Source organism: Littorina saxatilis, linkage group LG17, assembly GCF_037325665.1.
Source record: "Littorina saxatilis isolate snail1 linkage group LG17, US_GU_Lsax_2.0, whole genome shotgun sequence".
Taxonomy (NCBI): domain Eukaryota; kingdom Metazoa; phylum Mollusca; class Gastropoda; order Littorinimorpha; family Littorinidae; genus Littorina; species Littorina saxatilis.
The window spans coordinates 13,836,412-13,858,797 of record NC_090261.1 but is presented as its reverse complement, the minus strand read 5'-3'; the positions used below and the strand labels follow the sequence as shown (position 1 = coordinate 13,858,797).

General features: G+C 40.3%; 2 long non-coding RNA genes across 3 annotated transcripts in view; one reads left to right on the top strand and one right to left on the bottom strand.

Moving 5' to 3' along the window:
- Window positions 1-6,868, top strand: part of LOC138953090 (uncharacterized) — an 8,875-nt gene extending 2,007 nt beyond the window's left edge. Inside the window, exons 3-6 of the long non-coding RNA XR_011451479.1 lie at window positions 847-960; window positions 1,795-1,896; window positions 2,647-2,799; window positions 3,752-6,868. This is a non-coding gene — a long non-coding RNA (uncharacterized lncRNA). The remainder of the gene's footprint in view (window positions 1-846; window positions 961-1,794; window positions 1,897-2,646; window positions 2,800-3,751) is intronic.
- Window positions 6,869-10,940: 4,072 nt separating this feature from the next.
- On the bottom strand, window positions 10,941-19,401 carry LOC138953569 (uncharacterized). Of its 2 annotated transcripts, none has more exons than XR_011451567.1 (5): window positions 19,098-19,401; window positions 17,330-17,398; window positions 16,172-16,266; window positions 13,747-13,917; window positions 10,941-12,202 (listed from the first exon to the last, which is right to left on the bottom strand). It is a non-coding gene; the product is annotated as an uncharacterized lncRNA (long non-coding RNA). The 2 variants fall into 2 exon arrangements; XR_011451566.1 differs by having other exon boundaries at window positions 19,202-19,400.
- Between the last annotated feature and the right edge of the window lie 2,985 nt (window positions 19,402-22,386).

The window sequence follows — 22,386 nt, the reverse complement described above, 5'->3', positions numbered from 1 at the left end:
TGTGTACACTACACACACTGAACCTCGGTTTAAGGTCTCATCCGACAGTATGTGCATGTATTTTATAATTTTAAGAAGTCAAAAAGATAATTCATTGTACAAAATTATCATAATTTACAAGATTGTACAACATCAGTTCAAGTTGCATGACACTGACAGGAAGATTAGGCACACAAAAAAAAAGTCTGTTCCTGATCACCCGACGAACCCTAGCTTGGACTCAGAGGTTTGGGGTCGGGGGTGGGATGGCAAGCATAACATTGATAGATGACTATAGTTTTGCAGTGGTTTGCTGTCTTGTACTATGAGTGTTAACAGCAATTGTTTATAATTTGTTACTCAACTTACAGTAAGGACAATTAGCTTTTCTCAGCAACTGCTAACAATTGTGACTTGCAACAGCGCTTCCTTAAACATTGGGACACTTCTTTTGTTGTTGTTGAACATTTAATGGCTATAGTGTAGAAACTAGAAATGCTGAGATACATTGATGTAGTCATGAACAACAGCAACAACAAAAACAAGAACATGTTTTGAATTCTGATAGCTAGTGAAACTGACAGCTTGATTAGAATTATGTAGTTTTTGCAATTGCTGACTGAGTTGCATCCTTTGGTTTTACCTTGCATTGATTATCACCTTTGCTGACAATTGACTCATTGAGTGCAGTATTGAGTAACGTATAGTTATTTTATTTCAAGTTAACTTCTGCATGATGTTAATCCTACTCAAACTTAGTCAAAGTAAGGTATCATTATTTATGAATAATGTGAAGTTGAAGATACAAATTAATGAGAAAGTTTGTGTATTTTTCTGTACACTCTTGCTATAAAATTACTGTTTCAGTGCTGAACCATTTGCTTGAATTCTTGATCAGATGATGACAGAGTGACACCTGGTGGTACCCAATAAAACTGCCTTTGCTGCTATAACTACAAGCAATTTCTACAATTCAGAACAGTAAGTGCATGAGGTTCCATTTTAAGAGTAAATCTCAGGAATAGATTAGAAGATTTAGTTATGTCACACGTCTTGCTTTCTTGACTTTTCTCACACTCTCTTGTCAGACTCAGAGAGTGCATGATTGTACATTTTTTTTACAGTAATTTTTAATGTTCCTAATTGGAAAACAAATGTGTCATAATGTTAGTGTTTAGGATAACTATATGGCAGAGAGAATCATGGAAATGATTGAGTGATGGGGGTGTGTCGCTGGTGTGCAAGAGGGTGGGTGGGTGTGGAGAGAGTAGTGATGGTAGTCAACTACTAACTAAAAGATTACTGATTGCATACATTTAGTGTTTATTGATTTGGAGGGTGGGGGAGGAAGGCAAGCAGTATTATTACATGTGTATGGGTATACTAGTTGTGCGTGTTCCAAATGGGGGTGGAGGTTGGCATGGCAAGCAATAGCTCAGTCGGTATAGTGGCCTTGAAACCAGTTGTGGGGATTTATTTCTCAGAATTAACGTTGTGCAGACTCTGCTTGGTTTCTGAATAGCTTATTAAGCCTGTGACTGTGTGCATACATAAAGATCTCAAGTTCACAGTTTCAGGGCTTGGAATTAATGGAAACATCAACACACATGTAGGAAAAACTCAAAAAAAGGAGGGGGGGGGGGAGTTTGGTCCCACGGTAGTGTTTGAATGAAAGCAATCTTACTTTTTAAGAGGGTAATCTTGCAGGACTATGATTCTTACATTGGTAGTTGACTAGTGTAGTTGTGGTTTTGTACTAGTGAGGAATGTCATCTATGTCATGTGATTTCTTGCTTCTTCTTTTTGTGTGTGCAGCTAAAGATGTTGGACCTTGCCTACAGCCTAGTTTTGCATCTCCAACACCGTGGCTTTACTCTGAGACACCACAGAAAACACAGCCTTTTCTGCTGCTGAAAGGTAAACATTAGGTTAAATTTGTGTTTGTTTTGATTTGTATGTTTTCCTTTTGTAGTCTATGGCAGGAGATTTGTGCAGGTGTACAAATGGTAGAGGTGTCAGAGGAAATGTCCACTTGTTACTTGTCTCTATATCAGTATATATGTATCACAAATACGCATCAAATGTACTGATAGAGACCACATGGACAATTTCAAGCACTTTTCTGCCAGGGGTAGGGTCAGCTATGTAAGAATCATGTCTTACTCTGTTCATGCAAAAATAAGGTTCTGCATTTGAATGAGTTTGAATCAGGCACCTGTGTTTTTGCTCTTGTTTGTGCCCTCTTGTGAACTGTTAACTTATGAACAACCACCCCAGCAAGCAACTCTTTACTGTTCTGAGCACAACAGAAGGGCGCATGGTCTGGGCATATGGATGGTAAACACATCTCATGCACAAGTACAGGCCTGAAAGTGGCGAGTATTTTCAATTACTCGCCATGGCGAGTAAAAATCATGTAAATGGTGAGTAGAAATGTTAATCTACTCGCCACATGCGAGTAAAGTTGATAAAACAAATGGTTGTTTTGATGAGTAAAGTTTCAGTAAATTATGAGAAGTACATGTACTAGCAGTGCTTCATTTTGTGGACTTTCAGTGCTGAAGTATGATTGTGTGGATTGATCATTTTGTATTCTGTTATTCAGATTGCCACTTGCTTTCTTTTACATATATTTACAAGTTGGTGGCTGATTTGTGTGTGTTGCAGAACACAGGTCCATGAATAAAAGAACCCAGCTGGTATTCTTCATTCATGGAAAATGAAAGGAAATTTATCAGCCAGGATTCGCCACTCACTCTGCTAAGGGGGAACCCCGGTCAGCCCTACAGTGGATGAACAGCTTGGTCCTTGGAGGGAAAGGTAACTACTGCAGCACTTTAGAAGGGATCTATGTCGACCAACAGTGGCTGTATTCCCTGTATGTTAATTTCCTGTACATATACAGGGAATATACTTCCGTTAGACGCCATGGAGTTACTTCAAGCTTACGAGAGTGAAAGTGAAAGTGATTCAATGGACGAGAGTACCAGCGAGGAAAACATAATACCAGGCTGTTGGGGGTGGGGGTGCAGATGTTTCTTTTTGATAAACGGTTGAAGCATGTTTTGCTTGACTGGATGCCGCACGCGAATTCAGGATTTTAAATAGATTCTCCTATCTAACCGCAGTCACGCGCTTGGCGCAAGATTGTACGATATTATACTTCTCTACAGAAAATCCAACTGTATTCCCGGTACACAGGGAAAACACCTATGGCTATGGGGAATACACCTTCTTTTGGTCGACATAGACCCCTTCAACCTTACAATATGTGAATGTGTAGAATATTATGCTTTTGCTTAAAGCTTGTTACATATGACTAAGACAGAAATGTTAATCATTCCCTTGGTGCAAATCATAAAAAGAACAATAGTGATCTGATGTACTGTAGATCAATGAAGGAAAAGGTGTGTATGACCTAGAAGAAACTGGTTTTGAAAGTGCTGAGGATGGATGGAACATTGATGCAATATCATTTACTACATTGAACCTGGGTTTCAAACTGAAGTGCTTTTTTATGCTTCTTGTTGTTATATATATGGTCTCGATTGACTCCTGTGTTCAAGAGACTGTAAACAACCATAAACAATCTTGTGTTGTTGTTATGTGGTGGTGGTTTTGCTGTTGTCTAGCATCTACCCGTAATTGGCTTTATCAAATGCACCAGAAACGAGCATGAGTTTGTCGGATTAGTGAACTGTTTGAAAAACTTTAATGTATTTGTGGTTGACAGGTTGTTATTATTTCTATATTGTGTTCTTCTTTTTCTCAGGTGGGCTGTCTTCTGAAACATATGAATCGGGAGCGTCACATCTTTCTTCCTGAGACATCCCCTCTTGAAAATGGTGTGGCGTTTAGCTGAATGGAAACGTGGCAGTGTCCTGTTTTTCATAGCTTCGATGCGCGAAGTTGGGGATTTCAGCAGAGAATTTATTGATTGATTAATTAATTAGTTATTTAAGCTCACCTCACTCCTTAGTGTTATTTAGGGGGATGGGGGGGGGGGGGGGGTGGTGTTGGCCTGGATCTTGTTAGTGAACTTTCTTTCTGGCAACTCGCATCAGAAATTCCAGGTTTGCTTTCAAGGCAATAGACGGTTTTTGAAAATAATTCTGTTAGGATTATCAGCAGTCCGGAGGTGTAAAAATCCCTGCACTGCAGTCAGGTTTTTCAAAACATCTCGAGCACGCTCTACGCCTCTGACGGGCTGTATCCCACCATCGGGACAAACGACCAACTTGGATGTGTATGCCATGCGCACAATATGATACCCCTTGCCTTTAAAAATCAGCGGTCACGAGTTCATCAGAGTTCAGACTTTGTTGTGTAAAAGATAGCCGCTGTCAGCTAGCCATTCGTGGCTCAGGTGATTATATTTAATACAAATTTAAAAAAAGGTTTCTTGTGTAGCGCACGCCGCACAGCATACACATTACAGTCAGTCGCTTGTCCTGATCGCAGGATAGCGTGAAACATGCTCCGGGAGACTGCCAATAATCCTTACATAGTTATTTAAAGAAATTGTGTATTGGTACAGCATGTTATGCATGTACTAAGATAGCTATTTGTAAATATTTGGTAGATATTTATGGTGGTGTCCCGAATTGCTCCCTCCCAATTTGCCCCATCCCATATGGTCCCCAATTATTCTTGCATTTTGCTGTGAGTAACATAACCTGTGCAAAGGCATTTGTCTGAAGCGCATTTCCAAAAAGACCCCCCGCGGGTTAGGGGGAAGAATTTACCCGATGCTCCCCAGCATGTCGTAAGAGGCGACTAACGGATTCTGTTTCTCCTTTTACCCTTGTTAAGTGTTTCTTATATAGTCAATGTTTGTAAAGATTTTAGTCAAGCAGTATGTAAGAAATGTTAAGTCCTTTGTACTGGAAACTTGCATTCTCCCAGTAAGGTAGTATATTGTACTACGTTGCAAGCCCCTGGAGCAATTTTTTTATTAGTGCTTTTGTGAACAAGAAACAATTAACAAGTGGCTCTATCCCATCTCCCCCCCCCTTTCCCTGTCGCGATATAACCTTCGTTAAACACCAATTAAAGAAAGAATTTCCAAAAAGCATAGTTACCATTTGTTTTTTTAAATCTGAATCCGTGACTGTTGTTCTTGAATACTCTTTCGTTTAGGTTTCCAAAAATGCTGATTTAAAGGGGAAGGATAGTTGAAACTGTAACCGTTTACATTTTGCTCCCAGATTTGCAGTTGTTGTTTTTACTAGGAGTTTGGACGGGCTCGGTGTTCTTGTGGATAAGACATCGGCCTCCTATTCAGAAGGTCATGAGTCAAAATCGCGGCCGCCTAGTAGGTTAAAGGTGGAGAATTTTCTGATCTCCAAGGTCATTGCTTATGTGCAGACCTGCTAGTGCCTTATCCTCCTTCGTGTGTACACGCAAGCACAAGACCAAGTGCGCACGGAAAAGATCCTGTAACCCATGTCAGAGTTTGGTGGGTTATAGAAACACAAAAATACCCTGCATGCTTCCCCCGAAAGCGGCGTATGGCTGCCTGAATGGTGGGGTAAAAACGGTCATACACGTAAAAATCCACTCGTGCAAATTTGTGAGTGAACGTGGGAGTTTCAGCCCATGAGCGAAGAAGAAGAAGAACTATGAGTTTTACTCTTTTAAAAAAATGATTTTCAAATTCGAAGATTGCCACAACAGTAGTCTATCTCATCCGACTTGAACCCTTCAGACTCCCTGTACATGTACTTGCAGTTTAAACTCATATTTTGTCTGAGAATAGTTTTCAAATGCAAAGTCCTTCAGAAAAACTGCGAGATAAAAATCTGGAGTGCTAATATCGTGTTGGTGTACCTACCACTCAGTGGCCGAGTGGTAACGCACTTGCGCTCGGAAGCGAGAGGTTGCGAGTTCGACCCTGGGTCAGGGCGTTAGCAATTTTCTGCCCCCTTTCCTAACCTAGGTGGTGGGTTCAAGTCTTTCGGATGAGACGAAAAACCGAGGTCCCTTCGTGTACACTACATTGGGGTGTGCACGTTAAAGATCCCACGATTGACAAAAGGGTCTTTCCTGGCAAAATTGTATAGGCATAGATAAATTTTCATAAAAATGTCCACCAAAATACCCGTGTGACTTGGAATAATAGGCCGTGAAAAACAGGATATGCGCCGAAATGGCTGCGATCTGCTGGCCGATGTGAATGCGTGATGTATTGTGTAAAACAATATTCCATCTCACACGGCATAAATAAATCCCTGTGCCTTGAATATGTGCGCGATATAAATTGCATAAAATAAAATTAAAATAAAATCCCTGAGCTTAGAACTGTACCCACAGAATACGCGCAATATAAGCCTCATATTGATTGGTATGTAAGAAATGTTAAAGTCCTTTGTACTGGAAACTTGCATTCTCCCAGTAAGGTAGTATATTGTACTACGTTGCAAGCCCCTGGAGCAATTTTTTGATTAGTGCTTTTGTGAACAAGAAACAATTAACAAGTGGCTCTATCCCATCCCCCATCCCCCCCCCCCCCCCCCCCCCCCCCCCTCTTTCCCCGTCGCGATATAACCTTGAACGGTTGAAAACGACGTTAAACACCAAATATAGAAAGAAAGAATAATCTAGCCGGTTGAACAGCATTTGGTTGGAAAATGAAAGTCTTCACAAAGCTATCTTCTTCTATTTGTGTGGGTTAATAAATAGGATTTAACATAACAATGTGGTACTGGTATGGGTTTTGTAAAGTGATTACTCAACTTCTGTGAATTGTACCTTCGTGGTGATCATGCTACACACTGGGTAATTCAACCACAGAAAATAATATTTCTTAATAATTTGGCCTTATAAATGTACTCCGTGACTGTATTTGTATATGGTGAAAAGGAGAAGATATAAAATTTGTGAAATAGGACTTCGTATTTGGTTTTGTCATAATGAATGTGTTGTTTCTCTGTGTGTGTGTGTGTGTGTGTGTGTGTGTGTGTGTGTGTGTGTGTGAGCATGCATGCGTGCTTATGTGTGAGTGCACAATTGTGTGTGTGTATTAATCCAGCAGAAACAGCTTCTCTTCCATACATTTGAATCATTTATATTGATACCACATGGAGACTATTCTGAACACACAAGCGTGGTTTTCTCTCTACAGTGCTTTTCCTAAAGTTAAATATTGAATTTTTGAATTTAAAAGTTTTTGGCACACCACTTTAAGATAATGCTCAAGGAAAATAAATAGTCTTCTTTTTTCATTAACGCTTTTTCTCACAGTGATGTGTCAATATCTCAGACGCAAATCCAGAGTCATGCACCGTTTTATGCTTAGGAAGCGCACTACACTCACTGTTAGAAACATGCATACCAATCAATCAATTGAGCAAAAATGAATGATAAGATTCGATTATATTCTTCTTTTTGTGCACAGGCGGTTATATATATACAAACGTGCATAGTGTCAAAAGAAATCACACACACACACACACACACACACACACACTGAAAGTATGAAGAAGCCCCTCCAACTTTTGGTTGAGTTTGACTGCATTACTTTGAGGAGACTGACGACACTTCACAATGGTAAAAAAAAAAACTTTTACATTTCAGTGATTTGTTTTAAGTACAAAAGTACAAGTGAAAGTAGAAATAAATTAACGTGACACTATCCCGTAATCACATATCAGGGTCAACTATAATCAGTCCATTGGTTTACAAAACTTTATTCAATTTGTTATCATGACAGAAACAATGCATTGTTTTTTTAAGATAACTCAAGCATAAATGCTTATTTTAAGTCATCCTGGTTTGTACATAACAAAGTTTAGCATGATGGCGGACTAGATACATTTACTCATTTCAGACAACGAAAACAAACAGACAAACCTGATGCGCAAGCAATCAAAAAAGGGAGGGGGTGGTAGTACAGAACTTGGTGGGGGTAAAAACAAGAAACAAAAAGAAATGGGGTACGAGAGAACAGAATTCAGCATAAGGGGGAAAAAAAGGACGACGAAGACTTGGAGCGCCAGAAATGTTGGAAGAGTGGGTCACGTCACAATAATATTAAATGCACAGAAGACACACACGCAAAGTTAATAGCCTACATTTTGTGATCGGCGAAAATGGCACTAAATTACATAACGATTGGGCCATAATCGATAAGTCGAAACAAGGACACAAAACACGAGAGAAATTACGAAGAACAATTGGTCAGGCAGCATTTGTCTCATGACAGTGTCAAATGAACATTATGAATAAAATGTAGAGGCTCATGTACGGAACATGCCTGTTTGTCTTAATAAATTCTTGTACAGTTATGAATATGGTCTGATTGACATTCCGGGAATATTGCGGGATGCCTTTCAATAATATTTCAATAAACTTATAATCAGTTATCAATTGACAATAATCGTACATCTCTACACAAGGGTCAATGCAACAAATAGTGCTCAGCAGTCTCCCTTGGGTAACCGCACTCACATTTGGGGCAATCCTTGAGGTGCCGCTGACATAATGCTGTTTTTATATGTTATACTCTTACTTTCTCCCAAGCGCAAGACAAATTCTTCTATGAAAATTGAAGCCAATAAAATTTGAGTTGAGTTGAGTTGAGATAAATCAAAATTCAAATCACTCATACCAATAGGCCCTACGCAGTCTGCAATTATGGACTTTTTCAAATCTATCTCCAAAATAATAATGACATGGTACTTTAAAATCAACGTTGATTGCAGTAAAGTAATTGACTGACAATTAAGGTTGTATGTGGGGTGCCTAAAATTTGAACTTTTCTTATTCCCGAATATTTTTTGTGGGCGCAGAAGCACGGGGCAAATGGTATTGTTTTTTTTCTGGAGGGGGATCAGACAATATAAAACCAATTAGAGGCCGAGTTGCCTGACAGAAAGGCCAATTCCAGCCCCAGTCCATGCCGGTTACATGTAATTAGCTATGCACACATTTGAGATCGATACCCAACTTTGAATTACTGAGCATCAGTTCTTTGCGTTATTTTAATTTTCTTGTTTTTCTTTAAAATAAAAAAGGGAATGGTTTTATTGATGTCATTTTATTATGTCATTATCTAGTCAGCATAAATGACTTTTATGGATACAGGAGAAAGTGTTAAAATGTGAAGATTTCAAGTGTGGTTTGTGGTCATCTGCTCAGTTGACCACTTAAAATGTTGTTTCATTTGATGATACGTTTTGTTTGGTGTTCCCGCTTGAATGTGACAGTAAGTTGTACAATGTTATACTGTGGGTGTGGGTGTGTGTGTGTGGGTGTGTGTGTGTGCGTGCGTGAGTGTGTTTGTGTGTGTTGGTGTGTGTGTGTGTTTGGTAACCGGCTTTGTACAGCGGGACCACCTTATTTTGTCATGTATTTTTATTCATTCTGGAGCTTTATTAAATAAACTGCCCATTTCAATCACAACTCTGGTCTGGTCTTATTGTCAGTGTTGCATAAATGATTGTATGTGAGCTTGTGAACATACAAAGAAAAAAGAAAGAAACATTCTGTGTCGAAATATCTTGACTAAAAATCAGGCGGAAGACTACACCTGTTGCATTTCCTATTATGCTCAGGCAATTATAACTGAGGGCGGAAGCGACAATGATTCGTTTTCCCCCCAGATAACATTAATTTGTAGAGACGGAAAAGGAACACGCACATTCTGGAACTGATTTGTGTAAATAACTGAGAGGGTGTTTTGTCTGTTTTGTGAAACGGTCCTCACACATTTGCAAAGTTCCACAGTTAGGCAGCTGAATTAAAGCATTACATAATGCATAGTGTAAACTCTAGGCCTACTTCAAGGTCTTATTACTTCAAGATGCATACACGTGCTGTTGTATCTGTTAGTGCTTGCCGGACACCAGTGCTGATTAAAATGGCTTAGATTGTTACTAATTTGAAACTACAGTATGTCCTTTTACGTGTTGTGACAATTTTGTTGGTACCGATGATTTATAAAAAGACTTTTATCACAGGTTTATTTCGTATCAAACATTTATACTTACTTTCAAGTTCGAGTATACCTTTACTTCCACGAGGAGAGTCTCTCTGTGTGCGCGCGCGCGCGCGTGTGTGTTTGTGTGTGTGCGCGCGCGCTTAAAGATTCTTGATTTTGGAACATAAGCAGTTTATCTGTCAGGGAGTTGTGTGTGTTTTCATGGCTGCGTGTTCTTTTCCCTCTCATTCTTCCTCTCGGCAGTCCGGCTTCAGAGTCATTTTGTTCCTCCAGGCTCAAAGCAGAAAGCAGCAATGTTTTAAAACATTCAAAAACAAGGATTGTATGTGAGTGTGAGTCATAATTTTCTTTTAAGAACCGAATCATAGCACCACAAGGTTCAAATATGTGCACAAAGCAAAAATAGTGCAAAGCAAAAATTAGGAAAGCAGCATATGGCCATGACTGGAGACACTGCTTTTTGTATCGATCATTCTGCAGACGTCACACTCTGGAGAAAATAAAACATGACAGAACTCAGTACTGATGTTCTCTGTAAACCATGATTTACATCTTTTACCTTATTCCATACGACATTGTGAGTTTTGCCGTTGTTTTCCTGATAATAAGTCTCGTACTTAGGCACTGTTTGTTTTTCCTCAGTTAATATTCAGAATTTTGCCATGTTTGTTTTGTTGTTGTTGTTGTTGTTGTGCTTGTTTAATTTAGGTTTGTTGTTGTTTGTTTAAAACACTCAAACATACGCACACATCACACGCACACTTTTACTTTTTAAGTTATAATAAGTATTGCATTCAACCACTGTTTTTTTCTCCTCAGTTGATATTCTGATTTTTGCCAGTTTTTGTGTAATTTGTTTTTGTTGTGCTTGTTTGATTTAGGTTTGGTGTTGTTTGTCGTTGTTGTTTGTTTAACACACACTCAAACACACACTCACACACACACACCACCACCACCACCACCACCACCACCACCACCACCACCACCACCACCACCACCACAAGAATAGGTTTACACTCACTTTTTCCTCCACGTTTTAATTTTGGCAATATCATTAACCCAGGATTGCAAAGCAGGGATCATTTGTCAATTTCATAACAACGTACATACAATTTCAGCTGGTTACTGCAATAAAATGTGCATCATCACAGGTTTCTGCTGGAATGACAGTGTCTTATGTGTCAACACAAAATACACACACACAAAATGGGTGTGGTGCTGCATGCCCCATAATAGATCCTAACTTCACCCTCTAAACCTCCCTGCAGATGCATGTTCTGTGCACAAAAATAGCCTTTTAAAATATGCAGTATACAAAATAAAAATGCAGACGACATTTCTACATTTGATGGGGGAGTTGTCCTGTATTAGAATTATTTATCAAATAATTAAAGTTAACCAAAGTATATGTAATAAAACCAAGGAGTCCTCTGTTAAGTAGCTCAACACAATGATCGCAGCCCAGGGTGCTAACACAGTTAGGGTATGTTGTTCAAGACTTGGAAGGTCAAGGTTTTAAAGTATGCTTCAGTAACAGAATCTTATAACAAAGCTAAAACATTTACCACTGAAGCAAAACCATCTCTGAACAATTCAAAATTGTCACACGTACTAGTTTTACATTTTAAGGATCTTGCCAAGTGCATATCTTTTTATTGTGAAAAATTTGTATTGCAAACAAAAGAAAACACAATGTCTTGTGATCTGTAAATGTTCTTGATACTTAATACATTACAGGGAACCTTATAAATTGTTCAAGTGAAGTACTGTACAGCCTATTTAGCTTGTTCGTTTTCTCCCTTTAAGGTAATTTTGTCTCAACAATCATGTTATCTGCTACAAGTCTATAAACTGCTGTAAACCTTTCTGCCCTTAAAGTAGATTCATGCCCTTCTGTGTGGGCACCTTCTTCTTCTTCCTCTTCAGTGTTCAGTGTTTGCATTTGGATGTGTGCTCTCTGGCCAAGTCTTGTTGCACAGGGGTGGCAAGGAAAGGCCACCCTCTCAGAACGTGTTGCAGAGTCTGTTCTTCCTACCCTAGCCACAGTCCGCTGTAGGTGCAAAACCTATCCTTTTGAGGTGTACCTTCAGACAGCAGTGTCCTGTGCGAAGGCGGAAGATGGCTCTCTGTTCTGTGTGAGTAAAATGGGGATATGGTCTTGAATGAGCTGGTATCTGTCTGTCTTTTTGTTGTTGATATAGACATCAAAGAAGCTCCAGCACCAGCCAAGTGTTGACTGTTTTCTTTATGCGTAACCTAGTCCTGGCAGCAGCTGTTGTCCATCTGTAAACAAGCAAGATCATTATCATAATATATTGATGGTGTATATGTTTTACCAGAAAGAAGAGTAAAATACCACTTAATTTTTGTTTTAGTAATGAGGCATACATGCAGTTGAACAATCATATCTTGTGATATCTGCCCTCTGAAAAAAACCTACTATTCAAAATGTACTTTTACATCTTGTTTTTTTAACTTAGGCTTTTGAAGATCCACATTTACCACCCAAAAGGAGCCTGGCGATACTGGCATGCTTTAATTAAGATGACGTGTTACTCAGAAATAGTGCTTTTAGTTATGCGCTATAGAAATCTCCTTAATAAATAAATAAATACTGGTGGTGGTTCACTGCAAAGCATAACCTGATATGATTTCTTCATAGCACCTGACTGGAAATGAAGTTTCATACAATAAAAACTATACTGCGCCAGATTTACAGCAGTTCTGTTGAATTCACACAGTCAGAAAATTTCAAGGCTGTCCTCAACATTCTATGCTCACACACACACGACTTGACTTCACTTAGGAAGGTTATGTGATGCTTAAATCATCTGTCTTGCCACTATTTCATCACAAGTAACCACTGTGTTTATTGCTGGTATGTGCCGGAGTGGAGGGATAGTCTTACCCCATGTAAAAAAAAAAAATAAATAAAAAAAAGCCTGGCAGGTGATCTGAGATGCCTTTAATAACACAAAGCTGCCTCTGTAAACAATTCTGCTTTTACACATGCTATCCCTTAACTTGGATTCATACCAAAAATCAAGCCTAGCTTCATAGGAAACAGAATGTTACTTCAGCATTTAGAATTATGATCTTATTTCATGTACACGCCTTGGCAAATCTGACTCGATCACTACAGCAAGAAGTCAGTGTGTTGATTGTTCATATGTGACCAAGTTGAGGGATGAGCTTATCCTATGTTAAAGCCTGGCCTGAACTGAGACGGCGAAGAGAAGTAGTGTGCCTTTAATGACACAATGCTTTCTTTGTAAGCAATAGATTCAACATCTCAGATCTGGTCAGGCCTATACAAATGCCATCCCTCAACTTGGTTCATACAAAAATCATGTGCCTGGCTAGAGAGTGGGGATTTGTTGTTCTCTTTTTCGAAATCCAAAATAAGCAAAATCAGGTCTTAAAAAGGAGCAAGTCTTAAATTTAAAATGGGAGTGAATTTACAGATGTTATGAACAAGAAGTCTGCGTAAACAGGGTCATTAATAGGAAGGAGTCTTAGATTGGGGTGTCTTAAAAGGGGCAGGGGTGGGGTGGTGTGTGTGTGTGTGGGGGGGGGGGGGGGGGGAGTCCACAGTAATGACCATAAAATAATCAAAATAATACTATTAGTCATCTTATTCTCTACCAAATTTCTAGAGGTCAAGACAATGATACAGATTTTTTACTTGTGTCACTGTTAGTGTCATTCTATGAATAACAGACCAATAGAAAGAGAGAGAAAGAGAGCTCTGTGGTTTTTTTTTACCTGAAATAAGTGAACTTTGAAGTGCATTCATAATTAAAGCCCAATCATGTGGTTTAACCTACCTAGTCTTGAAAAGCCTGTCCGAGGAAACAGAACAAGCACCCTTCCGCAGACCTTCCTAACTGGAGAGTCTTGGTTGTAACCGCACACTTTCTAAAGTAGTCCATAAGCAGTTCCATGTGCCTATGTTTTCACTGGAACCAGCTCCTTTGTGTACCTGTGATCTGGATGAGCTGCAACACATAAAACTTTCATATGAACACTATGTCATAAGTACACCAGTTAGCATACATCAAACACTGAGGAGCATCACAAGATATGTTCTAAGGAGGTAACAACTATTGTCACAAAGTGTTTATGATACAGCCACAGGCACATGGCACTGAGTGGTCAATTGGTGAGGGGAGTGGGGGGGGGGGGGGGGGGGCAGAAGTTCTGCTCAGTCTTGTCTACTGATACAACACTTTGTGGTGGTGTAAGGCAGGGAATCACACCCCAACCACTGGCCCACGCCCACCTGGTGTCGAGTGCCTGAGGATACATCAGTCCCAGTCATGGCTGGCCCCCGGTTTGACCAGACAACTGCCATGTATGGGTACATTTACTTTACAGTACAGATTAGTTTTCAATAGCAATGACATCATGGACGCACACCTGCCCAACACTGACACTGACAGCAAAATCAGCGACCAAACGTGATAAAGAGTAACTAATCGTCACAAACATCAAAATGCTTTGCATTAATTTTCTTGAAGAGGTCATTCTTAACCAGATAATCATTTCTAGGCAATTGAAGATTATTATTCCACCTACAGGCTATCACTCCTATGGCTGTTACTTGTAACACATTTCATTTCTTAAAATATGTTTTGTAAAGTACATAGATTTCACTAAAAGGCACATTCCTTCTCATGAAAACAATTTGGCTCACCGTCTCAGATCTGGTAGGGCTTTAAAATGGGATAAGACATGATCTCCAGGGGTCGACACTAACTAATTTGGCCTGGGGCCACACTGGCCCCAGAGATGGAAATTGCTGGGGCGGAAAAAAAAAATCTGGGGCCCACTCTCAGTATTCACGTGCGGCAATGGATTGTCTGTTTTTCTTCATCGTACTGAAGCCAGGGAAATTCTTTCAACCATTTGACATTGAAATTACGACAGCGCTTCGCGCTTTTGGCTGCATCGGTCTCCTTTTTTCGTTTCTCTCCACCCTGTTCTTCATCTTCATTTCCATGTCTTTTTACACCAGGGATGTGTCGCCACATTTTGCGTTTGGCATTTGAAGGCGATACTTATCTCTCACGCTAAAGAGCGCAATCTGCGAGTTATTTCCCTTACGACATTGTCCTTCGACGATTTGAATGTGTTTTTTCTTGACTGCGGCATTGATCGTAACGCAAATTTCAGTGACGACTTTGACTGGCGATTTTTAGTGATTGGCTCTGCTGGCATTAGAATTTTCGGTTTGTCATTGTTGGAATTTATCCTTGGGCGGAGTGGGCCCCAAGCTTCGGCAATGTTTGGGGCGGAACACAAAACTCTGGGGCGTTCCGCCCCCCGCCCCCGCTAGTGTCGAACCCTGATCTCTTAACTTGTTCACATACCCCAAAAAGTGCGATTGTGTTATGAATAAATGCTGTAAAAGCTACCTGTACTAGTTCATTAAAAAAACAAATCACAAAATGTCACTTCACCACAGCATGCAAACAGTGTGTTTATTTCTGGTATGTGTCTAAAGGCGGAGACAGACGCACAACACAAAACCCTGTTTTCGACAAAAACACCATCTCAAAACGTCGGGGAAACACATGTTTTTAAAGAGGGGATGTCACATGCGAAACACACAGATGAAGCGCGGTGCGTGTTTTCACAGAAATATCGGTCAGTGTCAGCTTGACCCGTCCAGCTATCGCCCTGTGTTTGAGTTTGTAAACAACACGGCTGGCAGTGCCCACTGATACGGTCAGTGTCCACTGATACGGTCAGTGTCCACTGATACGGTCAGTGTCAGCTTGACCCGTTCAGCTACCGCGCTGTGTTTGGGTTTGTAAACAACACGGCTGGCAGCGCCCACTGATATTATTGCCTCTCTTCAATCGTGACAGGATCCATAGACTCTAGTTAGGATTCATGGGTCCGATACTACCCTGAATCGGTACCACATCTGAGTCTGCCATTTTTTTCTATCTCCGTGGTGCCGGAAACCGAGTCACTTGAGTTGATCGTCCGCGTTCATTGGCTGACTACCAAAACGTGTTTTTAGATTTTAGAGCATGCTCTAAAACCCAAAACACGATGCAAAAACACGAAACAGTGTTTTCTGAAACGCGTTTTGGGGGATGTCACATGGGAAACACGCTGTTTTGTGTTTGTTTTGAAAGGAAACACTGTTTTGTGTTGTGCGTCTGACATGGCCTTAACACAGACACACACACACCATACACACATACACCAAAGCAACACAAAAGCCGAAAACATGCCTACCATCTAAATGAGGATATCCAGTTCCAACTGTCTTCTGCCAATATAACACTGCCAGAGACACCATGGTGTAGAAAGTCAGTTTAAAGAGAGACTACCTGGAAGAAAAATATATATACTGTAATAATAATAAAACACCCAGTGCAATAGACATACTTTCTCGTTAAAGGCTTACTTTACTATGTAAAACATTTTGCTTCACAATCACAGTCTCAGATCTTGTCAGGCTTTTACTTGGGATAAGATCATCCCTCTACTTGGACGCATACCAACATAGATCAGCTTGAATGTTTGTGAAAATATCCCATATTTTGAGTTAACTCACCACAGCAAGATGGTATGTGGCCAAGATGAGGGATTCCATGTTAAAGCATAGCCATATAATATCTGAGACAGTGACCCACACTATAGTGACAAGGCAAGTGTGCCTTTAAATTGTAAACTGTTATATATGTGCATTTTGACTTCTTCATAAATTATAACCCTGATGCAGGCAGTCATCAGTAGTGGTTTAGTACCTAGAACGAGAAAAGAATGAACTTGCAAGAAAGAAACTGAGTCAAAATCAAAATACCCTTTTGAATTACAAACTAGATTCCACGGGGCAGACAGGGTTTGAGGTTAGAAAGCTCTGAAATAACTCTGCTATTTGAAATTGACTAATAGTATTAACTTATAACGTCATACATGATACAAACAAATGAACTAAGGCCTTTGAAGATCCATATCCAATCCTGCTACACAAAGGCACAAGCAGAGGTTGAAATTGCCAGGGTCATTTTCCATCCCCATGTAGCCTGGATTTAATTACTGGCATGTTTTTTTTAAAGAGGTGTGTCACTCAGAATGACTGGAGATGGTTCATTCAATGCAGAGCATAATATACCATTGATTTCTTCATGCCATCTGATTTGCCGGTGAATTCACAGGGCGAGAACAATTCAAGACTGGCCTCAACATTTTATGCTGACTGTAAATTGTAATTATATAATATATCCACCCTAGCTAACTGGTACACTAATCACTTGCTCTGGCGGACTTCTTTTTCCAACATCATAAATCTGTTATTTGTACTTTAGCCTTTTGTGGTAAAATATTCTCATTACCAGTTGCACTCACAATCTATTGCTAGTGTATTTTGGAAATGATCAAAAGCCTTACTTGTGTTCTATAACAGCACCATGTCACTGTTGCGGGAAGAATGAGGCAGGGCTTGGTAATAACTGAGACCTGCAAGTAAACAAAACATATTTAGAATCTCATCATGTGTTATTTTGTTATATAATAATATCTATGTCATGAGGTCTTACATTGCAATAACAAACACACGCATAACTTAACTTAGCAAGGTGTTCTATGTGCTAAGAACAAGAGTAATTGTTTAATGAATTAACGCTGAAGAAGCTACTAGTTGCTTAAACAAATTCATAGCAAAATGTCACTTGATCACCACATCAAGCACACTGTATGTTCATTTCTGGTATGTATGCAAGTGGAGGGATGATCTTGTTCCATGTAAAATCCTAGCTCAGCTGATCTCTCTCAACTTGGATTCATACCACACATTAGGAGCCTGGCTGTTTCTGTTCAGTGGGCATTTCTCCATTTGTTTTATTTGAATGCATTTCTTAAAAAGAACACTTCCTCTGCACAGCAAGCAGTCAGGATGTTATATGAAGTCTTATATCGCGCGCGTATCTCCAGACTCGGACTCAAGGCGCAGGGATTTATTTATGCCGTGTAAGATGGAATTTTTTTTACACAATACATCACGCATTCACATCGACCAGCAGATCGCAGCCATTTCGGCGCATATCCTACTTTTTACGGCCTATTATTCCAAGTCACACGGGTATTTTGGGTGGTCATTTTTATCTTTGCCTATACAATTTTGCCAGGAAAGACCCTTTTGTCAATCATGGGATCTTTAACGTGCACACCCCAATGTAGTGTACACGAAGGGACCTCGGTTTTTCTTCTCATCCGAAAGACTAGCACTTGAACCCACCACCTAGGTTAGGAAAGGGGGGAGAAAATTGCTAACGCCCTGACCCAGGGTCGAAATCGCAACCTCTCGCTTCTGAGCGCAAGTGCGTTACCACCCGACCACCCAGTCCTTTTTGTTCCAAATCAAACGTTGTTTTGCTCCAACCAAGACTGCAGATCTTGGCAAACATGTGGCATAAAAACTAGATTTGATGACCTTACCCGTACTCACCCTGAAAAGTGCCGATCTAGATTTTGCTATTTTAACAGAGGGGACAGAGGTTGTACCTCTCCTCATGCAGACACCGCATAACAAATATATATATGTGTAACAAATCCAGTTGCAACACTGTAGTTTCATGGCTTAATTTCATTGACTGATTGAGTCAGCAGTAGTGAGTACTACATGTCATTATGATCATACCAGTATTAGTGAGTATTACAATTGGAGCAATCTGCAGAATTGTTACCAATACATCATCATAACAGGAATTCCTCAGTGCATGAGACATTGGTGTGTAGACATTTATATGTAGATCTTTAAAACATTCAATGAGTCATGGGACTAAAAACTGCTAAAGCCTTATGTGGCAACATCACAAACAAAATTAACCAACCCCAAATTATGTCAACCTCATGGCCCTTGTACTTGTAGTTCAAGTTGTACTGTTGTACTAGCCAACAGACATAACAAGGAACTTAGCTCAGTAGGTGTTGATTGCTCTGCGTCATTATCAATATCATGATGCTGAGAGTCGAAATGCAGTTCAAACACAGACAGAACAAAATGGAATCTTTGAGTTTGAAATTGAATGAAAAAAAAAAGTAATTTGTAAATTGTATGGTCATGGTGTAGAAGTTTTGAACTTTAGCGTTGTAAATTCATTGCTCCGAATCAACTGCAATCTAACCCTCCGATTTATGTCCTAAGTCATTTACATACCTTTGGAATTTTAAGGAATGGGTATAACGTCCTTTCATCTAATGATCTAGTCTACTTTGGGATTTTGCCCAGTCGCCGTCACCGTCTCCCAGTCCTTGACCTACTTGGAGTCCTTGCTGGGTTGAATCGGCTGAGGAGCGAACCCATGACGACTCGCAACGCGAGGAACCAGAAGAGGAATCTAGGTTTATTTTGCGTGTTTTGGGCCTGCCGACCCTACTTGTACTGTAGTCCGATCCACAACCGGACCGGCACGAAGCTTCTTTTCGCAGGGCGAAACCGCCCCACTCGTGACTTCATCCGATGTCCGCCATGTTTCAAGTTACAAAAAAGTAGAAACGATCTAACGAATAACTTTCATTTCAAGCACAGTAAAACAATTGTTTTAAAAAAGTACAAAAGAAGGGGTGGAGAAAATGGCATTATCTAGACAGACTCAACTCGGATAAACTAAGAGGGACTTATAACTACTGAAGATTGAGAGCACAGCGGACGTCCTGTAAATTTCCGATCCATTTTTTCCCCTTCCCATTTCGGTATACTGTTCTCTGCTTGTAACGCTACGCAACAGGATAAGAGATATCCTGAGGGTATAAGTGATACTCCCACATACGTTGCACAAGCATAATTTGACGTTACCTTATATACGGTCCAACCGGTGTGCAATGGGTGGTCTCTCTGTCTGTCTGTCTGTCTGTCTCTCTCTCTCTCTCTCTCTCTCTCTCTCTCTCTCTCTCTCTCTCTCTCTCTTCATCTTATTCCTGGGTACTGTATTGCATTGTAATTTATTGCAATAGTTTCGGGTTCGTGTTTTTCAATAACTGAATGTTGAATGACAGATTTTGTAATCACCAAATCAACCGTCCAATTTTAATGTCACTAATGTTGAGGAACTTGTATTATACGGTGTACTTCATTTAGGGTGTACAATTCACAGATGTTTTTGGTTTGTTAACTTTTTTCATACTTCCAAACTTGCTGGGATGTTGAAAACCAAAAGCGTTTCATACATATATTTTATAGATGTGCGTCTGTTTTTCTTTTAGCATGTAGGCAGTATTTACTGCTAAAATGTACTTAAAGCATTGTTGGTGGCTTGCTCGTGCGTCGATCGATACGTGTGTTTTTTTGCCTGAACTTCGACTCCTTCTTCTTTGCAAATCTGCAGTAATTTCTTTAAGTTTTTTTCTTCTAGTTTTTGTTTCTTTCTTAGGCCTAAAAAAAAAAATAGGTGTGGTTACGGTAACCCGACCTACCCTATTTTTAGGGGCCGACCCTATAACTTTTTATTACATTTGTCAAAAAAAATCCACAAAAAAACAAGAAAACGAGTGCAGAAAACGCAATGAAAGCGAAAGCGCCCGAGTCGCACACTTATTTCCCTGTCAAGTAGGTTTAATTTGTACACATTAGAAAAAAAAGTAAAAAAAAAAAAGTGATTGCCTACCTTCCTTCCCTATTTTTTTTGGCTATGTTACCGTAACCACACCTATTTTTTTTTGGCCTTATCACAGTGCTTGGAAATTCGGGTCGCTTAATCCCAGTGGAAAGCTAGCAGCAACTAGGTATGGGCGTATTCAGGTAAAAGCAGCCACCTGCACCTCTCGCCGAATAATTGGTCTTTTACGTGCAACGGGGGTGGGACATGGATAACGTTTCTGGGTCGTAACATACAGTTATGCGGTAATGAAGACTGCGGAAGGTAGTCTGTCCGTGGGATTGTCTAAGGATAATAAATTAGTTGTTGCACATTCCAATGCGGCATAATCTCCCTCTCTCCCCCTCTCCCTCTCTCTCTCTCTTTCTATCTTCTTTTTGTTTTTTTCCCCCCAACTCCTGTCCTTTTTCCTTCACGGTACTATTTCTGTATTAGTTGGGTCACGTTAGGGCGAGGGCTGACCTGTGAAAAAAAATAATATATACTGACAAATTATCGGTTGCCATCGTCAATTAAGATTCTCTCTCTCTCTCTTTATCTCTCTCTGTCTCTGTCTCTCTCTCTCTCTCTCTCTCTCTCTGTCTCTCTCTATCTATATATCTGTCTATTTATCTATTTATCTCTCTCGTTTGCAAGCTTTTGTTTCCGCTGCCACGCATTCTGAATGGATACAAAAGATCATGGTATATTTTAAATGGTGGGACCAATGTCTTTTGCATCTGATGGTTGATGTGATTCCCGATTTAACCTCGTGCCTAGTGCATGTTTTATGTATTATTCACAATTGTTTGAATTATATAATTAAAAGGTTTTTTGTTTTGTATGGATTTGTGTGTCCGCCGGTCTTTCTCCCTGCGAGAGAGAGAGCCTGACTGAGAGAAAAAGAGAGAAAGAGAGAGGTACAGACATAGAGAGATACAGACACTGTGTGTGTGTGTGTGTGTGTGTGTGTGTGTGTGTGTGTGGTGCTCGTCGGTGTTCAAGAAACTCATGCAGCGCCTAACATCCGTACTGTTGTCACAAACCGAGGCCTGTGCGGCCTTTAAAAGGGTTTCTAAATCGGTTGCAAACATTTAAGGAGGTTTAAAGAGCACCTGTGAACTGTACTTAATAACCTAACATCCTTTGCACGAAGTGTGCAATTAGCTTAAGCACTGAACCGTGTATCGCACTCTATCGATTGCAAACGAATTAAAATGCATTTTATTTTGGGATGAGATTAGGGTGGAGAAAAGGGAAGGGTGGTTGTGGGCTTGTTAAATAAGTCCAGCCGCGGATCGACACACACACCGCGCGCGCGCAAACACACACACACACACGCACGCACGCACGCACACACACATACACACACACACACACACATACACACACACGCGCGCGCACAAACACTGACACGCACGCACGCACGCACGCACACACCACACTGACACACACACACACACCCACACACACACACACACATGTGATAAAATCGTATTTTATTGAACTATACAATGCTTGCTCAAGATTCTGTAATCGAAAGACAGGGCCGATTACATGTGCTGGCTAAAAGAGGAAAACCACAGACTCAGAGCCGGAGTTCAAAGTGTGCGTACAAGGTGCCGACTAAAATCATTAAGTTCTGCATTTGTCGGTGGTCGTTCACAGTATGCTATTGGATCAGAAAAGGTCCAGAACCGTGTTTGGGTTTGGACGTTTCTACGCAAAGGAAAGTGTGTACCCCTACCCCCATGACAGTTATTCCACACATCTCAGTATAGTGGGGGTGTAGCACACTAAACACTACACTGCCCTTCCCGAACTCCCCCCCTCCCAACACCCCAACCCGCCCACACCACAGAGATATAGCCT